Source organism: Megalops cyprinoides, chromosome 18 (assembly GCF_013368585.1).
Source record: "Megalops cyprinoides isolate fMegCyp1 chromosome 18, fMegCyp1.pri, whole genome shotgun sequence".
In the NCBI taxonomy this organism is placed as follows: Eukaryota; Metazoa; Chordata; class Actinopteri; order Elopiformes; family Megalopidae; genus Megalops; species Megalops cyprinoides.
The window spans coordinates 19,827,469-19,839,711 of record NC_050600.1 but is presented as its reverse complement, the minus strand read 5'-3'; positions in this window follow the sequence as shown (position 1 = coordinate 19,839,711).

Here is a 12,243-nt window from a genome sequence, read left to right as displayed (position 1 = left end):
AGGACTGTGCCAATTGTATGGGGACTTCCACTTACCCTATTGTATATACAGTATATATACACTTATATGCACGTTCTGAGGATCATTCACTGGAGGGAAATGTTGCATGCAACTTCACCACATGAAGCTGACAGAGAGAAAACCATTCTCGTGTCTTCATTATGCTAACACAACACATTAAAATCACACACATGCATATCTGTGCACACATGTATGAACACATGCACACACAAACACACACACATACACACGCACACACACACACACATACATGCACACACACGCGTGCACACGCACACACATAACCAGTTAATATTTAATGGTCACACTGCCTTGGCCCTGGACATGTTGTCAGCCTACCAGATGAAGGGGGGATCACTGGCTTGCAGGTGGTGTTTGAGGATGAAGCCCACGGATCACATGAAGAAATCTCGTTGGGAAAGGAGTCTGAAATACTGTCAGAATTGCAAGAAGGGAAGAGATTAGTTGGCGATTCTTCTTTCTCTTCTCATGTTCCATGCTGTGAGGTGCCTATATTTAGCACGCCTGTTCCGAGCTTCCTTTCTGTCCAAGGACTTCACATCATTAGGCTGATAACACGTTATGTATAGCTCGCTCAATTTGAAGTCTTGATTGGACACCCTATAAGGCTAACATATGCAATCGTTTCAATCTTTTAGGATTTATTTAATTATATATCACCAGTAGCTGTGCGTCCTGAACACACACCCAGCATGTAATTCTCACTTGTCAAACACATTTAAAAAAAAAAAAAAAAAAAGCTGTACGTACTGCGATGATTTGAATTATGCATTGCAATTTATGATCTGAGCTCATGCCATGCCATTTCATTCCCTGCAACTTCCCCGAACTTCATACTTTTATACTGTGCATTTCAACATGGCCTTAACATTCCTGAGAGTGCCTGTGGTACGACACCCCTGCTGGCTGAAGCGATGTTGACACGAGATTTGCCTGGTTACCTGAGAAACTCTGAGTTCAGCCATTTTAACTTTTAACCAGCTTAGTACAGTGTGAAATGACACCCTAGGTGATTTTCATCGATAAACATCCCAGAGAAATATTGTACGTTGGAGAGTTTTGTCTGAAAGACGGCAGTGTTCCGGGCCTTTTTGCATTATTTGTGAAGAAAATTTGCATTACCGATTCTGTAAAATAAACATATTAGTGATGCAAAATATTATTATTCAAACTAACTTCTGTGTAGTATTGAATAAGAACTCAGTGGAAGGTCTCTTACATATTGACGTTTTTGTAGGTCTGTATCACAAGTAAAAAATGTCCCCATTTCCATGTAACTTGTCAAAATTTCAGAATAACATTTTCAAGTTCATATGAGGATCACTGTTTATGTCATGACACATTTACAAAAAGATTCCCATTTATATGCTCTAAACATGTTTTGACAGACCTACACCTACTGTAAAATCCATCTGCATTGATCTTTTAGGATTCTTTGCACTTTGCAAGCTGTAAAATGTTGACTTCATTTAATGTTTTTTGTAGGCTGCTGTGAATAATGCACTATATTGAGATTTTTCATTCTGTTTGTTCTCAGTTTGGTACTTTTTTCATTGCGTTGTAAATAACATGACTCCCTGAGAGAATTCTGCAGCAAACAAAAGCGCCCAACGATAGAGCACCTTCAGAACAAAGAAGACACTCCCTAAAAACTGTAGAGCTCGGCAGCAACCCATAAATGTATGTAGCCTTCAGTTCTGGCTTACCAAGATTCTGAGAATTGTTCACTTTCAATAGCCCAAATGGAATATAAATTCAGAGCTTGTCAAGGTTAGCATTTAGAGCTGTTAACATGTAGCCTTTTTTTCTGTCTTACTTTCTTTCAGGTGCTGTAGGTGAACAGATAAAAATACAATCCCCCTGTAAATATAAAAGATGGAAATCACTGTAGTTACTGAGAGGAAGAAACCATGCAATTTCATTGCAGTCAAGTGGTTTTGCTCAGGATTAATAAATATATTTCATACTTCCCAACAGCTCTTACAATCCCATATATACATTAAGTTTCAATTTATGAAAGATAACAAGCTTCAGCACAGCGTACCAAGCATAATTTTGCAGCATTATGTTGGACTCAACCAAATCATACCCTTGAGGCAACACTGGAGAATGTTGCGGAACACATTATTTCCATACTCGTTCACTTCTCTTTCTACAACACTGCTGGAAGTATGTGATTTAGTGGTGGTGAAGGTATTTCAGTATCTCTGCCTTTTGTTTTCTCAAATAAACAGTGACTATTTCACCAATATTGAACAACCTGTGGTTAATATGAACTTCATCAAAGCTGTTGGAAGCTGCAGTTAAGACCTATGTGCTCTGATTTTTGACTAGTTTGCATTTTTTTCCCCATTATTCAAGATAAATCCATGCAGTTTTCCATTCAGTTTTTTCAACTGAAGCTTTATCCTTACCCAAGGCAAATTGCATTTAAGGGTCTGAGAGCTTATAAATAGTTTAATTAAACAGTTAAGTAGTTTAGTTGAAGAGTTGTTTCACAATTTCCAGCAACGACAAATGTATTAGGGTATACTGGTATTCTAGTTCTATGCATGGAAAGACGACCCCTGACCCATGCACTGGCATGAAATGCTCATATAATGGTAAGGGAGCAGGCACCCTGATTGACCTGTCACTGTCAGCCCTTACCTTAAACTCATTAAACAATTATTATCATCCCCACTTGCTTCTTGCACCATATATTCCGAGGCCACTTGTCACTGTTAAAATGCGAAAATTGAGCCGGATGTGCTTTTCTGAGAACAGCGCCTGTGTCTGTGCAGGAAACCTGTGATCCGGGTGCCAAAATAAGGCCCTCCATGCTCCATTCATTATTCAGACACTTTTGTTCCAGAAAAGAAGCGAAAGGGAACCAACAATGCTGGATTTTTCACTGTGCAATAAAAGTGGGTCAAACACCTTTGATTAAACATGAATAATAGTCACAATTAATGAATGAATTTGTTGATAAATGAATAATGTCATCGCTATAAAAATCTATTTAAATTCACAGTCAGCCCCATTTGGTCCACACTATCTGGCAGTTTTTACACTATTTACAGCTACATACCACAGCCTCTTAGCAGCTCAACTCTACTGTATCATATCCAACAACACCCAAGAACACCTTCAGTATCTATTCCTGCAAATTTATTCAGCTGGGATGGGACTGTACTTGGACACCAGCTCTAACCCCTGACCCCCCCCCCCCCTTTTGTATGTATGTAAATTCTGTTACCAAGCCAGGGACTGTAATATTGTACCAACTGGATGAGATCCCTACCCTGAGAATAGCCAATCAAGATTAAGACAAGGAAGTTAGGGAGTCTCCTCTATTTGTTGATGCTCAGAAGAAAGCAGGATATATCAAGACAGATACATCAGAAAAAATAGCTTTAAAAACATTTAAAACAGTAAACATTTCAAATAAAATCAAACAGTTACAGCCATTTCCTTAACTAACAACATTGGTTGTAATACATCTCATTATTATTCAGTTGTAAATATAGTTATATACAGAAGCTATATGATTTGTTATTTTTGGAACCAAAGGAAAGGTGCTCCAAAGCTAGGATCCAAAAATTACCTGGGTGTGACTTCACTGTTTAATGTCATAACTGTTGACGATCATGAGAAAATAACTGTTTCTCACTCTTTGTCCTCCTCGTCATTCACTTTTAAAAAAATGGGTTTTGTAAATTTCATGCCAAACACAGAACGCACATCTTTAATGCAGTGAGGTCCAGTCCATGATAATGCTAAAGCCTATGGACCTAATTAGAGGGCGTGTATATTTTAACAGTAAACTATACATCTGACCGTTTGCTTCATGATCATATACTGATATGCAAAATTGCTATCTGAGTTCATTAGGCAATGTCTTGGTAAAAGATAAGTGTCAAAAATCTAAATGGGAAATGCCCTCAATTAATAACTAAATTTAAATGCATAATTTAACACTTTAACATTTTTTCATTACATTGTATACATTAATATTCTATCATATTATTGAGAATTACATTTGTGCTTTTACATACAATGTAAACAATAGGTACTTTTAATGCATACTGATGCCCCCATGAACATTAATTATGCTGGTAGCTGAGCTTTCCAAATGATTTTGGAAACTTTCAAACACGAGCCGCACTTCTCAAAGACAGGGCTGTCATGCTGTAGAACAGCAAGAATTATGGCTGAACTCTCTTTCCCGCCATTTTCTCTTACACTGTGTCACTGACAGAGAGAAAAACAGATCTCATGCTCCAAAGATAAGCCTGCCTCAGTGAGCAAGAAATTTAGAAAGACCTTTTTCAGGGGATTTCACCTGAGCCAAATAAAAGCTAAACATTTGACGAAGCTCTGGATTATCCCATGCTAAGTCACAGCAAACCGATGGCAAAATGGTCATTGTAATTTTCCCGCTGTTTCTGTTGCCTCCTTCCTTCTCTGCCTTTGGCAAAACTGATTTTTTTTTTAATGTCAAATTCTTATGTATGCTCATATTTCATAAACTGTTCCTTCCTGAGCCATGAGTGGATTTTTTTTCATACTGTATTTGGACTTCTTTTGTGTTGCCAAAATGAATATTTTTAATTTTTAAGTCAAATAAAATCTTTTCCTGTGAAAGGCTATAATAGAAACAGGCCCACAAATCTTTTTTTTCTGCAACATGCCCAATTGTATAACCCAGTCAGATCTTTTAACCACAGCAGATAGTAGCAAATATAATGATTTGTAGATCAATTATAGGTGAGGTGCATTCAGTAAAGTGGTGTCTCTGTGTGTCTCAGGGAAAGATTGTATGAGCATGACTTGTTCTTTCAGGAGTTAGTCAGCATAGCAGCTGTTAAGAAATATTCAACGGAATTTGGAATAGCTTTGGTGGGAGGTATGCAATATCTTATATATAATAATATTCTATCATTACAGCTTTCCAAAATCTGCATTTGTGACTAAATTTTTAATATTTTGTATGTGCCTTGTCTGCTGATGTGTAAAGACAAATTGTAAATTGTGTTTTGGTGTTGTACATCATTACTTTTAATGACGGGAAAGTGTTATTTTATTACTTTAGTGTCTTTATTTGAGGATTCTTCTAAGACTTTTTGAAAATGTGTACATTTAAAATACTAATGCTTTATATATCATAGGTATCATTGTATTTTTACTCTTTTGCATAATTTGTTTTTTTAACATATTTAAATTTCTTCACATGCTTAACAGACCCTAAATAGAACTATGTATAAAAGCATTCCCTTGTGTCTCAGATGAAGCAGACACATTGGTTTACCTGGTGTACTGCACTTGCTAAAAGAATAAAAAATAATGCCTAAGGTCAATCCTTAGTTTGTGTCTTTTTGTCAGATAGAGCTCAGACAACTTCAGTCATTGAAAAAAAATCCGGACACAATTAAGAACGTATTAATTGTTCAGCAAATGTTGAACACCTATTGTAAACAAGAGCTGCATCATTTTTGCCACTGCGAGGAATACCTTCACTTTGTGCTACTCTAATACCATCATAATCCTACAGACAGGGATAGAGCCCATTGTAACTAAGTTCAAAGGCTTTCTGTGCCCAGTTTCCTTTCAAATAAATTGGAATCCCCAGCTGGAATAGGACACATTTTCAGTTACATATGAATGAGATCACCATAAAATAATTTGGATCCGTATAGCCTCAGTTTAAATCAGGCATCATTGTGTCGCCCATGACTGAAATCCTGTGGATATGCCTTAATGCCAAAAAAGTAGCGTTAAGGGCAACATGAAACTGGTCATCACTTGCAACATTGATCTAAGTGTCCTTTTAGAATAACACACAGGCGATTCATGTGTGATGCAAAGATACCCCTTGGAAACTGATATTGATTCTCAGTGTTCCATGCCTTTCAAACAATGAGATGGGATTCAGTCATTCTGCCTCTGGCATTTTACTTTCTGTCATAATCCTAGCTCTGTAAATAGCCTCTTTCCAAAGTACAAGCACAAAAGGACCCAGAAATATACTAGTGTTCATGCTCTAATTTGCACAATTTCTTCAAGATTATAGGCTGGTTTTGAGAAGTTACACCTAAGTGTGGTGCCAAAACTGCAACTTCCCTCTCTCAAAATGGTAATTGCAACATGGCATGAGTGATCTGCTTTACACCACTTTATCACAATACAAGCCAAGACCAAAGAAGCAAGACCAAGAAGAGTCTTGACATCCACATGTAACGTGTGTGTGTGTGTGTGTGTGTGTGTGTGTGTGTGTGTGTGTGTGTGTGTGTGTGTGTGCGTGTGTGTGTGTGTGTGTGTGTGTGTGTGTGTGTGTGTGTGTGTGTGTGTGTGTGTGTGTGTGTGTGTGTGTGTGTGTGTGTGTGTGTTTGTGTTTGTGTGTGTGGGGCACAGTGTAGCATAAGGGTGGTGGTGTAGCATAGTGGTTAAGGAGCAAGACTCATAACCAAATGATTACCGGTTCAATTCCCCACAGGGGCACTGCTGCTGTACCCTTGGGCAGAGTACTTAACCCACAAATTTAACAGTAAATATCCAGCTACATAAATGAGTAACATTATAAAAAAAGACCTGTAATTGATGTATGTCACTCCGGATAAGAGCATCTGCTAAATGCCAATAATGTAAATTAATGTAATGTAATAATGTGTGCCTGTATGGGAGAGATCAGTGTGCACAAAAGACCAATATAAATGGTATCATCACCCTTAGCTACAAGACAAGAGTGTGATTTGTGTGCCATGTGGGGGAGCTGGGTCCTTATTTATAAAGCTGTCATAGAAATAAATTTCACATTGAATAGATGCATACTATTTATCAAAGCGTCATGCTACTCACAAAGGGCAGGATTTTAAGAAATAGCTGTCGAGAGATCATAGCTTTAAGTCAAACTGCTTGTGCTTGAGTGATTAAATTCACATAAACATATCCCTTATTAGTCATACCTGTTTCATGCGTCTTTTTCAAGGTCAAGTGGTCATGAAGTCACCCAGCAAATTAGAAAAAAAAACTTTGTCGCGACAGAGAAAAAATGTCCCAGAGGTGAAAACATTTCTTATTTGGTTCATCTATTAAAGGCTTTTCAGCAAAAGCAAGAATGCAAATTTTTCAGCTATTTAGAATTGCTCAATGTTGCATGTTCCTCAGAAAATCCTCACAATTACTGAAATGATCAAGAGATGGCTCAAGGGATGGCACTAAAGAAGGAATAATAACTCACAAATGGGACATATCTGTCATTGTTAGAGTGCAGGGAGTCCAAGCCCTAACCCCTCTGGACCAAAGAAATTACCAGGATCACTGGGGGATCACTGCATTCTCTGAGCAAATATGAGAGGAGACAGTAACTGTGTGGCTTACTTCTTCTAGAATACTCTAGACACCAATGTAGCTCAATGAAATATGTATGATAGTTAACCGGAATATACAGTTATTACTGTTTGCAAGTTAACTCACCAATCGCTGACAGCTCTGCCTTGCAGGAGTGTCCAGTCTCTCAATCTCTCATGTAGCTATATGGCAGCCACATTCAGCATCCGGGGCCCAGAATCAGAAACAAACTGCACATTGATGGAGTAATCGTTTTTTCTAATGACACTCAGCAACAGAATTCATTGCTGATGGTGCTCAAAGATGGGGCCCAGATTGCCACATGAATGTAGCCTATAGCCTACGTTGTGTGAAGCCCTGGCCAGGTCATACAGCCCCATCTAAGGACTGAATTATGGTCCAAATTTGCATGCACATGGCACTGCCCTCTGAGAGCTGAAGACCCGTCATACTTATTTGGGTTTTCACAGTAGGGTAAGTGGTGGTGTGTACTATCCGCCAAAATGGTTAATTATGACAAGTTTTTCCTGTTGGTCAATTTGCATCTCAGCCATGATAATATTCATTATTAATTGATCATCAAACGTGCAGATATTGCAGTCACTGGAATAGGAACTGCATAGCCCTTAGCATTGCTTCAAAATCTGGGACGTGCGTGGCAGTGCAATCCCATATGTGGCCGGCTGTTATGGACGCATTACAGCATTTTGTTCATGCAACAGTTGCGGTCACACTGACCACAAGAATCAGGGAATGGCATAAAATCAAGCTAGAAACCTTTGGGAAGCCTACAAGCCTTCTTCCTTACCACCGCACCACACTACTGCCTATTTTTCCATTTTGTCTATCTCTAAAGAGGAGAAGTCAACCCAGTGCGGTAACATGGGGCTGTGGATCCAAAACAACCTGGTGAGCCATTCATCACTTTCAGAAAAAAAAAAAAAAACAAGCAGTAAGATGAATTATTATTATTATTTATTCATGCTCTACTACAGTTCTCTAGCAATGCTAGATTTTTTTTTTTTTTTTTTCAAAACAGAGCTGTACGTAGACATACATTCCATTAATAATGGACACAGGCATTACTGTTTGGCTTTGCACAAGCTCCTTCGGCAGTGGTCATACAGGCCCTTTATTCATTGATTTTGCTCAGGCTGGCTTACAGTGCAGCAGTCCCTGTTAGTAAGGTCTCAGAGCTGTCACGGCCCATCCCCCTGGTTATTTTCTCACTGCAACACCACACCTGGTGTGTTGTTAGATTCAGCAAAAGGTGATGTTTAGAGTGATGCCTCTGGGAGGAAGATGGGAAATCCATTGCTGAAGGTTGGGTACTGTGATATGACATGCAATTAACACTTTCCATTTTAATTTTAACTTCAATAAGTACATTTTTTGTGAGGGTGAGTGATGGCAATACTGTAAGGACTTACTTCCAGATCTGGCAGACAGGAATGAAAGTGATTTCTGGAGACAGGCGCAGATTGCCTAATGCTTTCAGAGAGACAATGGCTGAACAAAGAGCCTCTTCGTGACACACGAGACAGTGAATCACAGCTGCATTATAATAATAGACAATGCAATGCACCAGGTGTCAAGCATGTGTGTTTCACACATCGAGTTCATTAATAAAGAACTTGATGTGTGAAACTAACGTCACTGGGGCAGCAGGCAGCAAAGAGCGTACCTCACCTTTCTGCAAAGGTTACTTTAACAGCTCTGAAATCAAATCACTTCTTCCTTGTCCCATGGGAAGTCATTCCACCAAGTTTCGTCCAGATCTGTTGATAACATTTTAGTTGTTTTGTTCACAGACAATTTATTACCCTGGTCATTTGGACCAGCTGTCATTTTCAAATAATTAGGAGTAGAATCTTTACTAACAGTAGCAATAGTAGTCGTGATGATGATAGATATATATAATACATTTACTTACGGAGGCAACACACCAAAAGTACTTGAGCTCTTATTTTGTCCATCTACATTTTATGTATTAAATACAGAACAAAACTTTTATTATATTTGCAATATCTGAAGGAAAGTTTGAGTGATTTTCCAACTTAAATGTCATATTCGTGTAAAGGTTATTGGACCCACCTGAATGTTAACCGACCACTAACGTGTGACCCATTGAGTTTTGGTGAGAGGGAACAGAGGCCTTATTAAAATATAGAGAGTGACTATTTTCATTGCCACATTTCAGACAGAACAACTGTCCCTTTCTCTATATGCGTGAGTCATCCACCAACGAACAGTAGACAAGAGAGTACACAGGCTGTACATTTTAGACTCAAATTGAGCAGCATATTAAGTTTTTCAATGCTGAAGGTCAGATTTTTTAATCAGTGCTGGGTCACTATGTGTTTTTATGCAGACAGGCTGAAAACATTGAACCGTATGTAGAGAGCTGTTTTTCCCACTATTTTTTGTACATCAAAGCCTCACAAAAATATTGTGACTACAACAGGTTCTATTGAAGTTCTTTTTTTTTGTTCTACTTCATCAGTGTGAAACTACTCATCACATAATGAAAATTTGAGTTTATTTAATAATGACAGCTGGTACTGTGATTTAATACAGCATGTATTACATTAGAGTTTCATTTTACGACAGCTTAATACTCTGATCTACCTTGCTCTTAAGGTTTTCCTTTGTCAGCCATTGGAGGACTGGGGGAGGACTTTTTTGGGGGGGGGGGGTGTCATCCTCTCAAGAGATATGTTATGTACTTTTCTTTATGTACTATAGCTGTGTTGCATCACACTGTCACTTTATTCACACAGATATATAGCTTGAACAATTCATATTTGCAATGTTAACAATCTCTGTCATTTTTTTGGTCACAATATAGTAACTTTTCATCTAGGTTTTTTCTGCTCACTTCATGATAAAGCTGCAACAATATGGGTTGTGTTTTTGTTTCTTTATTTTGTTTCATGGAATCCATTTTGTGAGGTTCTCTGTGAAAATGTCTTTATTGTGACCCTTTCCAAGACCTGGAATTAAAGTGATTCCATGCCCCTTTGAGGAATTATCTGATATCTGTTTGTGACTTAACGTTATGTAATTAATAGAACATGCATTTCTGGACCTTCCCGGAGTCCGGCAAACACAAAAAAGATAAATATCCCCTGTTTTTATGCTGTTTTTTCCCCCTGTCCTTTTTACAGCCTTACCGTGGGACTTTGAAGTGATTAATTACATGAAGGAACATACATTTGCATATCATTTCAAAGTATTCCTCACAAATGCACGAAATGCAGCAGGAAGAACACCTTGTAGTAATTGCCTTTGAATAGGTGGATATCGTAAATGCCTTTGATCTTTTTTTTTCTTCAGTGTTTTTTGGCATGATTGTTTCAAAGATGTGTGGTTACAAAAAGGCTAATGCATTAGTATGTATTAGTGCACATTACATCAGCTAATGTCCTACATGTCTTAAAGAGCCCTTCAGGCTATTGCGGCTTAGGTTTTAAATGGAGCTAAGGTTTCATCTGTATCTGGCCCCTACCACATCAGCACATGCTGGCAGTTGGTGTACTCCTTGAGTTCATGTATATACACATGTACCTGACCCAGTCCCATTTACAGCAACATCAGAGATCAACTGTCCTTCACTTGACATTTTGTTGAAATGTGTTCAGTCTCCTTGTTGCCACTGTTTAATATGAGATAATTATCTACATAAAGCACTTTAATGAATGATGTTTCCCTGACTTCATGACTGTGCACACTGCCTACCCTGATACTATCACTCCTTGGCCTACATGAGCCTCTGATCTAAAAACTCCCCACCATCACCAAACAGCCTTCAAAGCCCTGTGCGCAAGTGGACCTGAATTTATGGAAAAATGAGAGTGCTTTCCACTAAAGTGGACGCTCTTAAGGACGGAAGAGAGACTAACAATCAGGCCAAGGAGTTCAGTCCACAGCCAAGGATGGGGAATTAAAACAAAAGTGTATTTATTTAAAAAAATGGTAGGCACTGAGGAAAAAAGGGAAAAAAGAAAGTGGTGCAAAAATACGAGACGAAAGGAACAGGCACGAACAAAAAGGAACTTGGAGAAACAAACAATTGGTACGGAGAAAGACAAAATTAGACAAAATAAAATATCCTTACCAGCCGATATTTCTGTACCACACACAAACACTCGGATGTTTCCCTCTACCAAAAATCGACACTCAAAGCTCCATAGTCAGACTCTGTCCCTCTGCCTGATACTAATGAACAGCCATTTACAGTGTGCTCTCAGGTAAAACTGCTAGGCAACATAAACCAACAGGAAGAATGACAGAGATTAAGGTACATCTCACTCATAGTGCACTCATTCGTTCTATATGGAAGACAAACCAATACACCAAATGAACAACCCCCGGGCATATGGTACAAATAATGACCAAGGAACTATGTATTAATGCAAATTTAAATTGATGATAAAATTGAATTTCTATGGTGATCTTTTGCATTGTTTTACGTGTTTATCTGGCCTGACTTGCTGACCTAGCACAAACCTAAATTAAACGTTCAGCTGTAGCTAACCATCCAAATCCAATCGACAAGTATCACATGACAAAGCCAAACCAATTACAGCCCTAACAAGAGGGCCAGGGCAACAGTTCTGATATCAAGATGGCTGAGATCCCAATGCCAGAGGCCTGGGGGACAGGACACGTCCTCCAAGAAAGAGACAACTTAGCGATTGTGGGGATTCACTTATGATAGGCATAAGCAGCATAGTGTGCATAGCATAGGAAAAACGCCTTTTATTGCTTGGCTGGTGCCCAGATTGAAGACCTCCTGGAGCATGTAGACAAACTCCTAGCCAGAGCAGAGGTGAATACAGTGACCATAGCTCATGTTGGATTTGATGACAT